The following is a 15,319-nucleotide window of genomic DNA, read 5'->3' on the forward strand; positions in this document are numbered from 1 at the left end:
GCCACAAGCGCTACCCAGAGGTTTTGCAGGACAAAAAAGGAGTCCAACTGGGCTGGCCCCGTGGTGTAGAAGTTAAGTGCACACGCTCTGCTGCTGGCGGCCCAGGTTTGGATCCCAGGCCTGCACCGATGCACTGCTTGTCGGGCCGTGCTGTGGTGGCGTCCCATATAAAGTGGAGGAAGATGGGCACAGATGTTAGCCCAGGGCCAGTCTTCCTCAGCAAAAAGAGGAGGATTGGCATGGATGTTAGCTCAGGGCTGATCTTCCTCACACACACACAAAGAAAGGTGCCCAATAGGTGTGCTATAGGATGGAAGGAATTGGAGCAGAGGGGATGGTGTGAACAAAGATGCAGAGTATGACAGGGTGTTGAGTGCAGGGCAGCAGGGGTGTGGATGGCAGGAGGAACATGGGAAACAGGACTCAAGGCATAGAGTGGGCCCTGCAGAGGGGCTGCCTTGGAAGGGGTCAAGGCAGCCCTCTCTATGTCAAAGTTGGTTTGCAACCCTGATTCCACGGCTACAGTTTTACCTTAAACCATGAATTAAGGTCTCTGTAGTTTATTGCAGAGTCAGCCTTCCAGGATTCTGAGTGCTCCCAAGCCAGGAAAATACCACGACCATCTCTAAACTCCTATCCAGCCCTTTAAGGCTGCCTAAGCCATCCCAACTTACTTCCAATCATAAATGGGAGAAAAATAGCTATTAAAACAATGAAATGGTGGCAAACTGAGGATTCTAGAGAAGCGGAGGATTCTTCCTAGAGGACGATGCTCCCGTTGTTTTAGATGGTCCTTGGAGCTTTTTGATTACCAAAGATGGGGCCCAAGAGGGCTGTTTAGATGGGAGAGAAGAGACTGAGCAGAGCTGGATAGTTTTGCTTAATAAATTTTGTGCAGACTTTTGTTTGGGTGTGATCTCCCGTTACCTCTAGGGAGAGATGGCTGCGGGTGGGGGCTCTGGGGGTGGAGAGTATAGAAGGAGTGGAGACAGGGCCAGTGTCCTCGATGTGTGACCTGTGCACAGCCTGCTTAGAAGGGCCTAATGCTTGGTTTAAGGCTCTGCTGTTGCTGCCTTGAAATTCTTAAGAGCCCTGCATTTTCATTTTGCACTGGGCCCAGCAAAGTATTTAGCTGGTCCTGAAAAAAAGTGTAGACAAGGGTATATTGGTAAAGGATTAACGACCAGCTCTCTGAAAGAAAAACTCTGACTGGTAGCACTGGCCGATTTCCATGGTGTAAACATTCCTACCTTGGCCCATTTTAAGCTACCAAAGGGTGAATAACAAGCTTGCAAGATTCTTGAAAACTTCACAACCAACTTGCAAGTTGGTGTGAGCCAGCTCTGGCACATCACTGGACGGGGGCGAGGGTCTTGGCAGATAAAGGGATTATGAACACCCCCACCACCAACAAAATGGCAGTTGGAAGCATGTGGAGAGAGGCCAGTGTCAGGAGAGGAGGTCAGCAAGAATCCCTGTAGCAGGAAAGGCTGAGTGACAGGAGGGCAAAGATGTCTTCTATTCACCTGTAAGCCATTTTCTGTTTCAGTACTGGAAACCCCCTCTACTGTATCTAAGCCTTTCAGAGAGTCTGGTCCATACTTGCCAGTGTCGGGGTCTTGGGGACTGAAGGAGGAGCCAGTCGGATGTCATTAGGGCTTTCGTGGATACTCTGGTTCTCCTCCTGGGACAGGGCAGGACTGTACTGCCCAGGACCCTGAAGTCGGGTGTGGTCATGTGACTCACTTTGTCCAATGAAATGTGAGCAGAGCTGTCAGGCACCATTTGCCACTTTGCTTCCCCTGCCATGGGACTAGTGAATTTCCTGATGGTGGAGCCCCGTCAGCCTGTGTCCCTGTCTCTGAGAATGTTGTGGAGCAGAACCCACAATGAACACAGTGTGAGAGAGAAAGCAATCTTTGTTGTTTTAAGCCACTGAGACTTGGGGGTTGTTTGTAATTGCAGTAGAATCTAGCTCCACCTGACAGACACATGGAGTGACCACACGGGGGTAAGGAGCTGTCAAGACTGAGTGAAGACAGCCATTGTGAGAAGTGATACAAGAAGTCAGGAGAGCAGAATTGGAAGCCAGATGTGGCCAGGAAAACAGAAGACCCTAGAAAATCCTCAGGAATATGTGGGATGGTGCCTGAGGAATTTTTCTGGCTATCAGAGGAAATGTGGCCCACGAGAGATTGAAGCCATCCAGGTGACACAGTGGTTCCCGAACATGCACCTTTTATCTGGCCCGTCTCGCCAGCAAGGAAGGAATAAATTGTGAGTCAGCCACAGGCCAAGGATCTACACCAGGAGACCCAAGGTTAAGCCTGGATTCCAGTGCTGGAAGTGACCTTAGAGTGACCTTGCATAAGTCCCTTCCTCTTCTGTGGACCTCAGAGTTCTCAGATCCCTCCCAGCTCTGACGTTCTAAGACCCTCTGTCTTTGTCACGGGCGTCACTCCTCACTTACTTGGCTCGTCAGCGCCTCCTGCCTACCTGATGGCCTACTTCCTGGGAAATGGGCTCTGTTTCACCATCCTGGAGCCCCTCCAGAGCACACAGGTGCCCTCTGCCCTGCAGGATATGTCTGTGTGTGTGTGAGAGAGAGAGAGACAGAGAGACAAAGAGAGAAAAGTAGGGAAGGAGGGAGGGAGAGAGAGACTACAGCCAGAAAGGTTTACCAAGCTGATCTTTCAAAGTCTTCTTTAAAAAATTTATTTGCCCTGGAGAGTAATGCACTCAGTTGGAAACATTGCTCCAAATTCCCACCAAACAGGCCTCTGCTGCCACACTGACAAACACACACACACGCACACACACACTTTCAGTCAAAACCGACCAGTTTTGTGCTCCCCAGCACCAGAGAGGGCCCTGCCCTTTGCACCCACCCCTTCTCTGGCCTACCAACCCCCAAAATCTTTCAAGGCCATATGCGACATGAACCCATACCCTCTTTGGCCATAAAATGACTCATTATCTACCTGGATTCACACCTCAAGCTCTAATATGTCACCAAGCACACTCTACCACAATCAGACCTTAAGGGTAGAAACTTCCATCTCTTTACTGTCTACCACAGAGCCTGATGTCCATTCATTCATCAAGCCCTTACAGAGTACCCACTATGTGCGAGGCAGAAGGAACAGAGTGATAAATGACTCTGCCTTCATGGAGGTCCCACCATGCCTGGTGGGGTACAGAAACCCAAGGAGCTGGCTTTGATGTGGCATGCTTAGAGTGGGAAAGCCATTGGATCAGGGGGCATGGAGCACATTCTGGGATGAGAGTCCCCAGGAGGAGGCATTCGAGCTTGGTAGGATTCCACCAGGCAGGGAAGCCTAGGGATGGCAGGGGCACTCCAAACAGAAGCCCCACCATGTGCAAAGGCCAAGAGGTGCTCAGCTCATGACCAGGGATCACTGGCTGGAGCCCCGAGTGATGAGGGAAGAGGAGCCTGGGGAACAGGATTAGGCAGTGGTCAGCTGATCTTAGGCAGTTAGTGAACAAGTGAGTGAGTGAATAACACCCTTGATCATGAAGCCACTAACTTGATACTGGTCCCTAGACCTATTCCCTGGTCCCTAGCAAGGACTCAGCTTGGTTTCAGGTATATGTGTAGGGCTAGGATAGATCTCAGAATGAACCAGATGGTTTAGACATGGGACAAGCCCCCATCCCAGGAGCCATGTGGGAAGAGGCTACAAGTAGAGTGGGAAGACTGGCAAGTAGACACGCAGACCTGGGTTCTAGCCCTGCCTCTGCCACCTCCCAGCTGTGTGAGCTTGGGCAGGTGACTTGAGTTCTCTGAGCCTGCTTCCTCGTTCGATCCTATGAGGATGGTTGTGGGGACTGACTAAGGAAGCATGTCTGACAGAGCCTGGTGCAGGGTAGAAGAGGTGTGTGGAATCTGAAACTTTTGTTCAACCTCAAGTTCCAAGCTAATGTGACCATAGTTCAGAGCTTGGCAGCAGCACCATAAGGTGGAATTGGCAATTTCAGATCTTTGAACATTCCAGGCAGAGCTGGCTTCAAGGGCGTGTGATGGGGTCCTATGCTCAGAAGGCCCCATGCTTGGGGCTTCAAGATCTGCGGTTGCCACCTTGAAGTTCTTAACCATTTCTCTTTGAATTTGTGTTTCAGGAGTAACATCTGATGGAACAATTGAGCACGCCCCAGGGGAGTGGGACTCAGCCCTCATGTGTTCCTGCCTCCTGCTGCCTCCCTGGGATTGTTTCTCAGCTTCTCGCTCCCCACAGGCTGGCACCCCAGAACCCATGACCTCCTCTACCCTCTGTCTGGGAGCAAATGGGTTGAGTCAGCCAGGAAGACTCACATCCCACCGTGAGTCACCCTCCACCCTCTGCAGGGGCCTCGGGGTAGGTGCAGAAAGGGTGGGTGCAGTGCACACCCAATGCTGTCTCAGAGCAGGGGGAGGAGACAATACCTGGGCACTAGGTGGGTGACTCAGCATGGGCATCTTGCCCACCCCTCATCTAGGTACCAAGTGTATCATGGCACAGAGGTTAGAGGAGGTTGGAGGTTGAAATTGGGGGGGGGGGGGCGCCTGGCTGCCATGGGTGGGTTGGTGGGCTGTGAGAAGGGGAGGTCGACTTCCCCGACTCCACCCAGGGCCTTGCATTTTTCCCTTGCCTCAGGCCCTACAAATCATGCAGTTGAACCTGGTTAGAATCTATGTTTCCATTTTCCCGTCCTCAGCTCAGCATCCACGGTCCTCGTGTGACATGGCCAAATGGCTCTGAGCATCTGGTGAGCATGGTGAGATGAGGGAGGAGAGGCAATCAGATCATTCGGTGCTGGGGTAGACAGCTGGTGAGGGGCGTCTAAGGGACAGAGAGCCAGCACCTCCCAAGCTTTAATGTAAATGGCAATCAACTGGGATGTTGTGAAAGTGCAGATTCTGATTCTGGAGGTCTGGGCAGGGCCTGAGATTCTGCATTTCTAACATGCTCTTGCTTCATGGGCCACATTTTGAGTAGTGAAGTTCTAGAAGGCTTAACCTAGCAACAGTGTGGCCTCCAGACTGATGTCCGGTGAGCCCTTGTAGGAGCTCTTACAACAGGCAGAGGGAACGACTGCTTGGAACTGAGCCAGAAGCCCACATTATGATGACCTACTAGGACCCTGTGTCCTCGGACACTTCCGCTGATAATGTGGGAATGCTTAGTCAATGTGGTCATCAGCAGAGTAACTAAAAGCTCGCCCATAAATAACCTCACTCAATCCTCATACTCTTGTCAGGCAAGCAGAGAAAGGCTGTTTTATAGATGAAGGAATGGAGGCACAGAGGATGGGGGGACGTACTCCAGGTTGCAACTGTCAAGTGGCAGAGGTAGGATCTGAACTCAGATCTAACTAAAGCCCTTCCCACTCTGCCAGCATCACTAACTTTAAGTTTGGAGGCTGCCTAGCTGTGACTGGAAGCTGGTCCCCCTGCCTGTCATGTGCCCCCCGATCCTGCAGGAGCCTGGAGTGTGAGGTGTTGGGCCTGTGCCCTGGGCCCCCTGGCCAGCCTCCTCTGCACCCCTAGCCAGCAGTCACCTCTGCCTTCAGCCGCTCGATATTGATCTCCCCATCCTCGATCTGCTGCCGTAGCTGCTTGGCCACTGTCTTCTCCCTCTCCACGATGTGCAGCAGGTGCAGGTACTTCTGCATCAGCGCTTCATGCTCCCTGGCCAGGGTCTGGGAGCTGTGGACAGACAGACGTGGTAAGACACTGCCTTCTTGTCCCCCAGAGATCCAACCAGAAGTGGGGCTCCCCCACTGACTGCAATTAGGAGAAGGTCCTGACTCCCAGACATGGTGCACAGGGCCTTGACCTGGCTGCTGTGCTGTTACCGACTGCTCTGGCCCCTTCTCCAACTCCTGTCTCACACTCTGACCTCTGGTTCCTCTAACTGATCCTGTTCTCTCCCCTCCCCCTCCAATCCACCCCCCCCCCCGGGCCTTTCTACAGGCTTACTCTCTTGTTAGGTGTGATGCATCTGGTGACTTTAAGTTAAAGTCAATGCTCAAATGGAACAACAAAGCCTGGATGACAGGACATCTGTTTATAACATGGTTCACTGAATACTTTGAGCCCACTGTTGAGACTACCACTGAGAGAAAGAGCTTCCTTTCAAAATATGACTGCTCACTGGCAAGTGCTGTGATTCCCATGGAGAGACTGATGCTGGTGTGTGCCCCCCTCCACACACACACAGAAGTTAGGAAAAGTCTTATGACTCACATAATAGAGGTCTCCGAGGAGAGCAGGGCCAGAATCTCAAGCAGCTCTGAAATGGCTTGAGAGAGCAAGGAAAGGAGCCTGGCTTGGGTTTTTATTGTGGTTGGGGGTTTTAAAGAAAACTATTCAATGACACTTGTCAAAGATGGTAAGGCATATTTTATTCAGAACCACTGTGATACGTAGAGACCACCACGATGGGATTTACAGTGGGGGAGAAACGAGATTGGGCTCGACTCTGAATGCAGCATGGGCGAGTGGGAATTCACGGCGGAGGCAGCATGGTGGGGGTCAGGGGATGGAAAATTACTAAGAGAAAAAACAAGTGTTGGGTTACTGGCTAACCTGACCTAAAAGGATTCTTACCGAACACAGGCCAGAGTGATCAGACAACACCTGAGGGATGGTGGAGGAAGAGGAGGAGCCTGAGCAGATGGCGAGGGCGATCAGACATACGGGTGTGGGTTCTGGTTAAACTGATTTAGCAAGGTTCTTGCTAAAACTGGATTTTACAAGGAAGTGCACAGACAGGCCTACAAGAAGGTTCAGGACCCTGACTAAAGTTTGGTCAAAGCAAGAAATCTTTGCCAGGGGTGAGACCAGGGCAAGAGTTCTGCACACAGACAGGGGACTGTGTGGTTGGATCCAAAGCCAATGCCAGAGAAGGGAGCCTCTGGACTTTCTCCTCAGCTTGTCCAGGTGTGGACACGAGGGGAAGAGGGAGAGGAGAGGCGTAAGCTGTCAGCACACATCAAAACGTGTGGAGTCTGACCGCTCATTACAAGGACTAACATGCGTACAAAAATATGCATTCTCAATGGCTTGTTTTTATATAAACTTTTTTTTGGTTTTCATATAAGCATTCACAATGGCTTGTTTTTATATAAAGAAACACCAACAGGAAGCTCAAGAATGATCAGAACTGTGTACTGGGGGTGGCTGGAGTAACAGCGCTGGAGGGGACCCAGAAGTGTTGGCAGTGACTCTTCTGAAGTTAGACTTTTCTATCTTACAGATTTATCTAATATAAACAGAAATTTACACATACCATGTTTTCCCATTTAATAGTTTTTCTTTAATTTTAAACTTTTGTACATAGGAAACCATTCTAAGATTTAATTCCTTTAGCACACTAACGGTTACAAAAGAGTAAACCAGAGGAAATGAAATTTTCATATCGCTTGCTAACTAAAAGGGCAAGGTGCATCCTAGTTTGTCCTTCCACTGTATCTCACACAGGCAGTATTTTCAAGAATCAGTGGCATATTACAACGCAACAGGGGTTTGGGTTTAGCTCCTTAAACATAGTAGGATTAGTTTGATTAGTTTTCTTCACATCAATTAAAATAGAAATTCCATTGCTTTAGTTTTTTAAATCTCAGTGTTCTCTAGGGACATGCACACGCAAACACTGATGTAAAGACGAAAACTGCACCTGAAAACTTCAACATATTCATTTCACATCTTGAGAGTCTCTTGCCTAAAAGGGACAAAAATTCTATTTAGTTCCACAATTTTCTTGCCTTACTGACGTTAGATCTCTCCATCAATTCACATTTTTAAGCCCAAGAAACTTGAAATGTTATTTGTTATACAGGAAATAAAATTACAAGGTGCTAAGGGAAACCAGAGGCACAGGGCTGCACTGTTCAATCGACACAGGAATTAAAGCAAAGAAACACAAATATTGGATTCAGCACAGATAAGCAGCCTGCTTCCCAGGGACAGAAGGAAAGCCACATTCAGAAAGTTAAACACATTCTAAACTCTCCTGGTGGGGACAGAAGCCCTGAGTGGGTCAGTCCCTGGTGCAGGAGGGTGGGGACACATGAGCAGCCACAGGAATGGACTCTGGGAGCTCACACACCCTCCTCTGCCCGGGGAGGAAGAGAAGGGCTCCCTCTCTCAGCTTCCACTCTCACAAGTGAGGAGACTCTCGGCAGGATGCAGCTTAAGGTTGTGACCCAAATGAACCCTAAATTCATAAACCCTAATCCAGACACAGAACACCTGATTTCACAGACTTTCCCAATGTGCATAAATTACCCTCTGCAGGCACCTGCACTGTGGGTGCAAAACTCCACCCTACGTGTACAGGCCCAAGGGGAGCACAGGGACAACCTCAGGAAGGGCAGCAACTCCCTCCCCCTGTGCAGGTGCCTTCCCAGCTTTCCAGGGCTCTGCAGCTTCTCTCAGCAGAAAGCCTCCTTCTGCAGTGGGTATGACCAGGGAGGACACCCAGGAAGAACGTGTGGGCCCTCAAGTACTTCCCTGTGCAGGCTCAAGGGGGCTTAGCTTAGAGACCCTGACCCCAGGCTTCTGCTCCCAGTCACGTCACTTTGGACCACAATGATCTTGTAAATGGCACAACCCAGTGTTTGAAGAATCCAGCAAAGTCACACAAACCCACAGTTTATGTGGAAAGGAGGGAAGAAAGTTACAAAGCATTTTTCTGGTACAATGAGAAAAACCACATGTATTTATTACTTTCAGAAAATAATATTGTTATTTCCATGGCAAAACACTGTTTTATAAACAATTAATCATACTTAACACTTTTGCTGTTCAAATGTAAGCTCTGGAATTCCATTTGGAACACCCCATCCCAAAGAAAAGAACTGACCTCAGAACAGGACTACACACTCTCAAGGGGGAAACAAGAATTTTTAACACATTCAATGTAATATTAGAATCTTTATTTTTTTCTGAAATACCTATTTCTTGCCTCTTTGGAAATATTTTATACTGCTTTTCAAGGCCACTGATTACATAAACTTTAACTTTTGAAAACCTGAGGCTCCACTAAGTGAGTAAATCTTTTCAAGGTGACAAACCCAGGGAGGAGCAGTGCTGACAGGCCAGAACACCCAAGAAAGATTGCAGAGAGGAACCTCCACTCCAAGGCCTTCCGTAGGATGTCTGTGCCAGGAGAGAGCCTGGGAGGGGCACAGGGACTTCATACGAAGGATTCCAGGCGGCCATTCTCTGCTCTCTTCTTGTGGAAAAGAGCCACAGACTCCCCAACACCCCGCTGCCCCCGCCCCAGTGGCCAGCGCCCCAGCCCCGCCGGCGCACCCCCTCCGCTCCCCTCCCCAACGCCCCGCTGCCCCCACCTCCCCGCCCATGCCCCAGCGGCCTTGGCCTGTCAGGCCTGCGCCCCAGCCCCGCCAGCGCACCCCCTCCCCTCCCCTCCCCAACGCCCCGCTGCCCCCGCTCCCCCACGCCCCAGGGGCCTTGACCTGTCAGGCCGGCGCCCCACCCCCGCCAGCGCACCCCCTCCCCTCCCCTCCCCAACGCCCCGCTGCCCCCGCCCCAGCCCCGCCGGCGCAGCCCCTCCCCTCCCCAACGCCCCACTGCCCCTCGCCCCCCCCCACCCGCCCCAGCGGCCTTGGCCTGTCAGGCCAGCGCCCCAGCCCCGCTGGCGCACCCCCTCCCCTCCCTTCCCCTCCCCAACACCCCACTGGCCGTCGCCCCCCCCCACCCGCCCCAGAGGCCTTGGCCTGTCAGGCCGGCGCCCGAGCGCAGCGGGCGGAGCGGAAGAGCGTCCAGACCCGCAGGGAGCGGGCTGTCAGAGGCGCCGGTCTCACCACAGGCGCCGCCACCCGCTCCGCTCGAGGACCATGCTCCGCCCCGCGGCCCTGCCCCAAACCGCGCCGGTCAGTCCTGGCGGCCGAGGGCCCAGGCGAGCGCAGCCTCCCAGGCCGCCCCGCCCAGGCACGCCCTCACCCGCGTTCTTCTTTCCGCTGCCCGGGAGAATGAGCGCCACGCGACGGGCAGCCGCTGGGGCCAATCCGGCCGAGCAACGCGGGCCAGGCCGGAAGTGCAGGCAGAAGTGCGTGGGTCGCCATCTTGGCGTACGGCGGGTCCTTGCGCAGAGGGCCTGCCCGCACAGTCAGCTCCCCCGCGGTCTGGGTCGTTCGCTCCGATCACCCGCGCAGCGACCCATGGGGGCAGCGGAACAGACGCGTTTGGGCAGCGCGACCCTGGGCGGGCGCGTTGGCCGGCATTTTGCCTAGGCTCATGGGCGCAGCCATCTTGCTTTACAGCCGACGGGCAGGCGCGCGCCGCCATCTTGCTGTCCTGCAGGCCGCGGGGATCAGCTCCACGTCCCACAGAGTGTCGCCGGGAGCCCTTACCCTTGTGGCGGTCCCGCTGTGGGGTGGCGAGGAGGGGGCCGGAGCATGGTGGCGCGATAGTCTGAGGCCCGGGATGGTGATCCCTGCGCGGCCGCGAACTGCTCCCATCGCCGGGCAGCAGGAGAAACCGCTGTCTCCTTCCACAGGTAACCGGCAGCTGCCGCCCAGTCAGCACCCCCGCGCGGTCCAGCCCGAGGCGTGCGACACTTTGTCCTCGGGCCGGTCCAGTGGGTGAGTCAGCGCCGGGCGCTGTGTGGCCTTGTCTGTGCCACCATCTCTAGTCCGGGCGCCTCGGGCCACCACGGCCACTGGCGCCCACTTTATGGCCTCCACCACCCTCTCATCCCCACCCCGCGGCCACCCTGGTCTCCACTGATTCGGGCTGGGGCCAACAATGTCAAGAAACAGGGTGTTCTGGAAACGTTCTTCCTTAGGTCACTATCTTTTTGCATTTGCTGTGACTTTTCTGCTTTTCTGATGGCATGGAGTCTGCCTTGATCTCTGCGATCAGGAATGCGGCTGAGCAAATGCAGCTTGTACCTCTTTGATGGACATGCCTCCCAGACGCTCTGTTGCTAGAAGGGTCCTGGCAGTGCAGGGAAAGGTGACTGTGCTGGAAGTGAGTCCTGGAGAGGCATCTGCCAGCATCCTGGGTGGAGCAGGGTGCAGCCCACTCCTCGTGGGGAGGCTGACCCTGCTGGCCAGGCTGACCCTGTGGACTGGGACTCTGCATGTGACAGCATCCTGGGTGGAGGAGGGCACTGCCCACTCCTCACGGGAAGGCTGACCCTGCGGGCCAGGCTGACCCTGTGGACTCGGACTCTGCATGTGACAGCATCCTGGGCGGAGCAGGGTGCAGCCCACTCCTTGCGGGGAGGCTGACCTTGCGGACTCGGACTCAGCATCTGACAGCATCCTGGGTGGAGGAGGGCGCGGCCCACTCCTTATGGGGAGGCTGACCCTGCAGACTGGGCATCTGACAGCATCCTGGGTAGAGCTGGGCGCAGCCCACTCCTCACAGGGAGACTTACCCTGGGGGCTCAGGGAAGGGGCTTCTCTCTCCACTATCTTCCTTGGGCTCCCACAGCGGGGTGAGGGGTTTGCCTTCCCCCTGGCCTGGCTCCCTTCAGGAGGGCTTCTGGAATTCAGCCAGGTCAGCGAGTCCTTTGGACTCCACACTGGAGGTCCCAGAACAGTGCACTGAAGACATTCTACTTTGAAAACCTCCTGGCAGATCCTTTTGTTTCGTGTTGCAGGTTGTTATTGAAGTTTGAAAGACCTGAATGGCACTTGTTGTCTGTAATCTTATTGAAAGTTTACCGTGGTTTGTTCTAAGTCGGAAGTTGTTACAATCTATCCAAAGAACTAGTAACATGAGCTTGTTTCAGAGGTCAGCCACCATGCTTTCTTGACAGTTTCCTTCAGAGCCTGTGTCCCAAAAGTTTTGTTACTGTTTTTGAGAATGAGGCAAAGCACTGCAGAGAAGGCTGCTCTTGGCACGTGTGGTGGTCTAACGTGGTCTAGGGGCAAAGGAGGTGGGGGTCCTTTGGTAACTAGTCACAAAGCATTGAGAAAGGCTAGAAGGTCATGTTGCTTGAAACTCCCTGAGGACCTAGTATCCACCTGGTCTGGTCCACAGCGGCCTCAGGGGGCTAGATGACCTCAGGTGGAGCGGACAGCCCTTGGGAGAGACCCCCTCCACCCCCCCACCCCCGCCCATGTGCACAGTTTGGTCTAAATAGAGATTTTACCTTAATGAGAAGAGATGATGAAGTGTCTTGGTCGGTGTCTTGCAGGGGCTGCTTGCTTTGTACAGGGAGCAGCTTTCCTCCTGGTAGTGGAAGGACAGGAGGAACACGGAACTGCAGCTCTTGGGGCTGACCTCCTCTTGGCGGCGGTCTTGCATCCTCAGCTGCTTGCGCAGAGCTGGGGCCAGGCGCCCTGCTGAATGCCTGGGAGGCTCTGCTGGCCGACACCTGGCCTGGCTTTGAAATGGGGGGACCAACCCTCTCTTTTAACACCCCAAGTCCTGCATCCCAGGGACAGCAGGAGGGTTGGGCAGCCATGAGCTTCTGGGAACTATGTCCGGGGCTTCCTGAAGCCTTTCCTGTTGTCTTGATGCCATCCTGTGCTATCTGCCCGAGCATCTGTGTCCCTACAGGGCACTTACCACAGCCTGGGAGGAGGTCCTCCCCTTCCTTTCTTCTCTGCCCTACAGACGGTGAGCTCCTTAAGGTAGACAGTGGGTCTTTCATCTTTCTATTCCAGTAATAACTTGCAAGCAGAAGGTGCCTTAATCTTTACTAAAGATTCCTTAAATCTTTACTAAAGGTTTAATGGGCAAAGTTGCTACAGGTTTGGGTGTCCGCAGAAACACTTGTTTTGCTTTTATAGTTGATCATTTTAGGGCAAGACATTTAATTCTTTCTTTCTAATTACTTTTCCTTTATCCTTGCAGGCTCTGCATAAAGAGCTCAAAATGTGTGGTCCAGTGGTTAAAAGCTGTTCACAGGGATGACTGGACCCCACTAAGCATTCTTTCATCTGTAGTGAACATTTCACCAAAAAAAGCTCTCGGAAAGGCTGGAGGATCAGTACTACGTGCTCAAACCCGCGGCCGTGCCCTCCATCTTCCACCTGACTGAGAAGAGGGGGCTGAAGGCCCTGGCCGCCCCAGGAGGAAGGACACCAGGAAGGCCGCCGGGGGCCTGAGGGAACATGCGAGTGAGGCAGATGGGAAAGGAGCTGCAGGTTCATCGTCGTCCTCGAGGGAAAACCTGAGGGCCTAGCCGGGGTCCCGCAAGTTGAAGCGAGCCCCTCTGCAGGGTGAACCCGCAGCCAGGGCTGCCCGGGAAGCCGCCAGTCAGGATTGGGCGCAGAGTCTCTGGAAGGAACCCCAGGAGACAGTGTGGCCTCCACAGCATCAGGCAGCCAGGGAGATGCAAACACGTCTGCTGTAGATGCTGGCGATGAAACCCCCTCTTCCCAGCGAGGGGCTGCTGGGTAAGAGTGGCCTTTCCGTGGGTGACTTTACCCCCAGGATCTGGGGCGTGCAGATTTATTGGCTGGTTTCCTTCTTACAGTTTCTCTTCAGTGTACACTCGAGAGAGGCCATCTGTCCCCCAGAGCCTGTCGAGCGAAGGAGGCTGAAAGAGAGACGTGGAGCCCAGCTGCAGCGGGACCAGCCTGAGGCCTAATGAGGGCTTGGCCCAGAGCCCCCAAGTTCATCATTCACAATGATGCCTCAGAAACCCTCCCAGAGCCCCTCCACTCCAACAGACGTCACCTCGAAGCCAGCTGCAGAAGCTGTGCAGGGCGAGCACAGCGACACCGGCCCCACGTCCCTCAGCGGGCTCATCCTGTCAGCACTGGGGGCCCAAGAACTCCTCGACTCGCTGCACTCCTCCAGCTTCTGCTCCCGGGGGAACAGGAGCACGGGTGCCGCCTGCGGGAGCAGGTGGGGAAGAACGGCGAGCTGAAGAGGGGCAGCCGCCGACAGCCAGGTGCACACGCTGCAGGAGGAGCTGGACGAGCTGAAGGGAGGGGGCTCCCTGCCTTAGCAGCCTGCTGCCCCCAGCCAAGGTCAGTCCCGGGGCTCGGGGCTCCCCCACTGCCTGCTCATCATGAGGGGTTTCCTGCTCCGCAGCACACGGCCCCTGAGCACTTCTGTGTGCAGCATGCCTGCTGCTGTCCTGGGAGAAGGCTCTGCTGGTAGCCGCCCCTCGCAGACAGGGAGCCCAGGCTGCAGAGCTCACCCCGCTCGCTCTAGGGCGCTCGAGAGGCAGCGGTAGCTGCCGGGGTTTAGCAGGTGGGAAAGGAGGCATTGCAGGTCAGCTGTGAAAGCCAGACCTACGCAATGAATGGTGCCTGGATGGTTGGTTTCCACTTGAACAGGAGAAAGTCAGCTTCTGTTGCATCCCTTAAACAAATGTAAATTCCAATGAGTTAGGATCTAAATGTGAAATAATATCGACATAATAAACTATTAGAAAAGTTATGGGAGACTCTTAAAGTCATGGGGAGGTTCTTTCCATTCATGTTTTTAATTAATTAATTTATTTTATTGATGTTTTAATAGTTTATAACATTATGAAGTTTGGGGTTGTACATTTTTATTTGTCCATCACCATATATATGTCTCCCTTCACCCCTTGTGCCCACCCCCCACCCCCATTGCCCCTGGTAACACAATAAACCGTGTGTTGGTTTATATTCCACATATGAGTGAGATCATACAGTGTTTGTCTTTCTCTTTCTGGCTTATTTCACTTAACGTAATACCCTCCAGGCCCATCCATGTTGTTGCAAATGGGACGGTTTTGTCTTTTTTATGGCTGAGTAGTATTCCGTTGTATATATATACCACATCTTCTTGATCCAATAGTCAGTCGAGGGACACTTAGGTTGCTTCCACTTCTGGGCTATGGTGAATAATGCTGCAGTGAACATAGGGGTGCATAAGCCTCTTTGGATTGTTGATTTCAGGTTTGTTGGATAGATTCCCAGTAGTGGGATGGCTGGATCATAGGGCATCTCTATTTTTAAGTCTTTGAGGAATCTCCATACCGTTTTCCATAGAGGCTGCACCAGTTTGCATTCCCACCAGCTGTGTATGAGGGTTCCTGTTTCTCCACATCCTCTCCAACATTTGTTGTTTTTGTCTTGGTGATTATAGCCATTCTAACGGGTGTGAGGTGATATCTTAGTGTTGTTCTGATTTGCATTTCCCTGATGATTAGTGATGTTGAACATCTTTTCATGTGCCTGTTGGCCATCTGTATATCGTCTTTGGAGAAGTGTCTGTTCATTTCCTCTGCCCATTTTTCGATCGGGTTGTTTGTTTTTTTGGTGTTCAGTTGTGTGAGTTCTTTATATATTATGGAGATCAACCCCTTGTCAGATGTATGTTTTGCAAATATTTTCTCCCAGCTGGTGTGTT

At 53.1% G+C, this 15,319-nt stretch overlaps 1 protein-coding gene and 1 pseudogene across 1 annotated transcript in view; one reads left to right on the top strand and one right to left on the bottom strand.

Annotated features, from left to right (window-relative positions):
• The window catches only part of LOC131394247 (ral guanine nucleotide dissociation stimulator-like), a 216,051-nt gene that overhangs the window by 41,767 nt on the left and 158,965 nt on the right, over positions 1–15,319 (bottom strand). The window lies entirely within an intron of this gene.
• Positions 12,400–15,319, top strand: part of LOC131394245 (peroxynitrite isomerase THAP4-like) — a 344,748-nt pseudogene continuing 341,828 nt past the window's right edge.

This window comes from Diceros bicornis, chromosome 30 (genome assembly GCF_020826845.1).
Source record: "Diceros bicornis minor isolate mBicDic1 chromosome 30, mDicBic1.mat.cur, whole genome shotgun sequence".
NCBI lineage: Eukaryota > Metazoa > Chordata > Mammalia > Perissodactyla > Rhinocerotidae > Diceros > Diceros bicornis.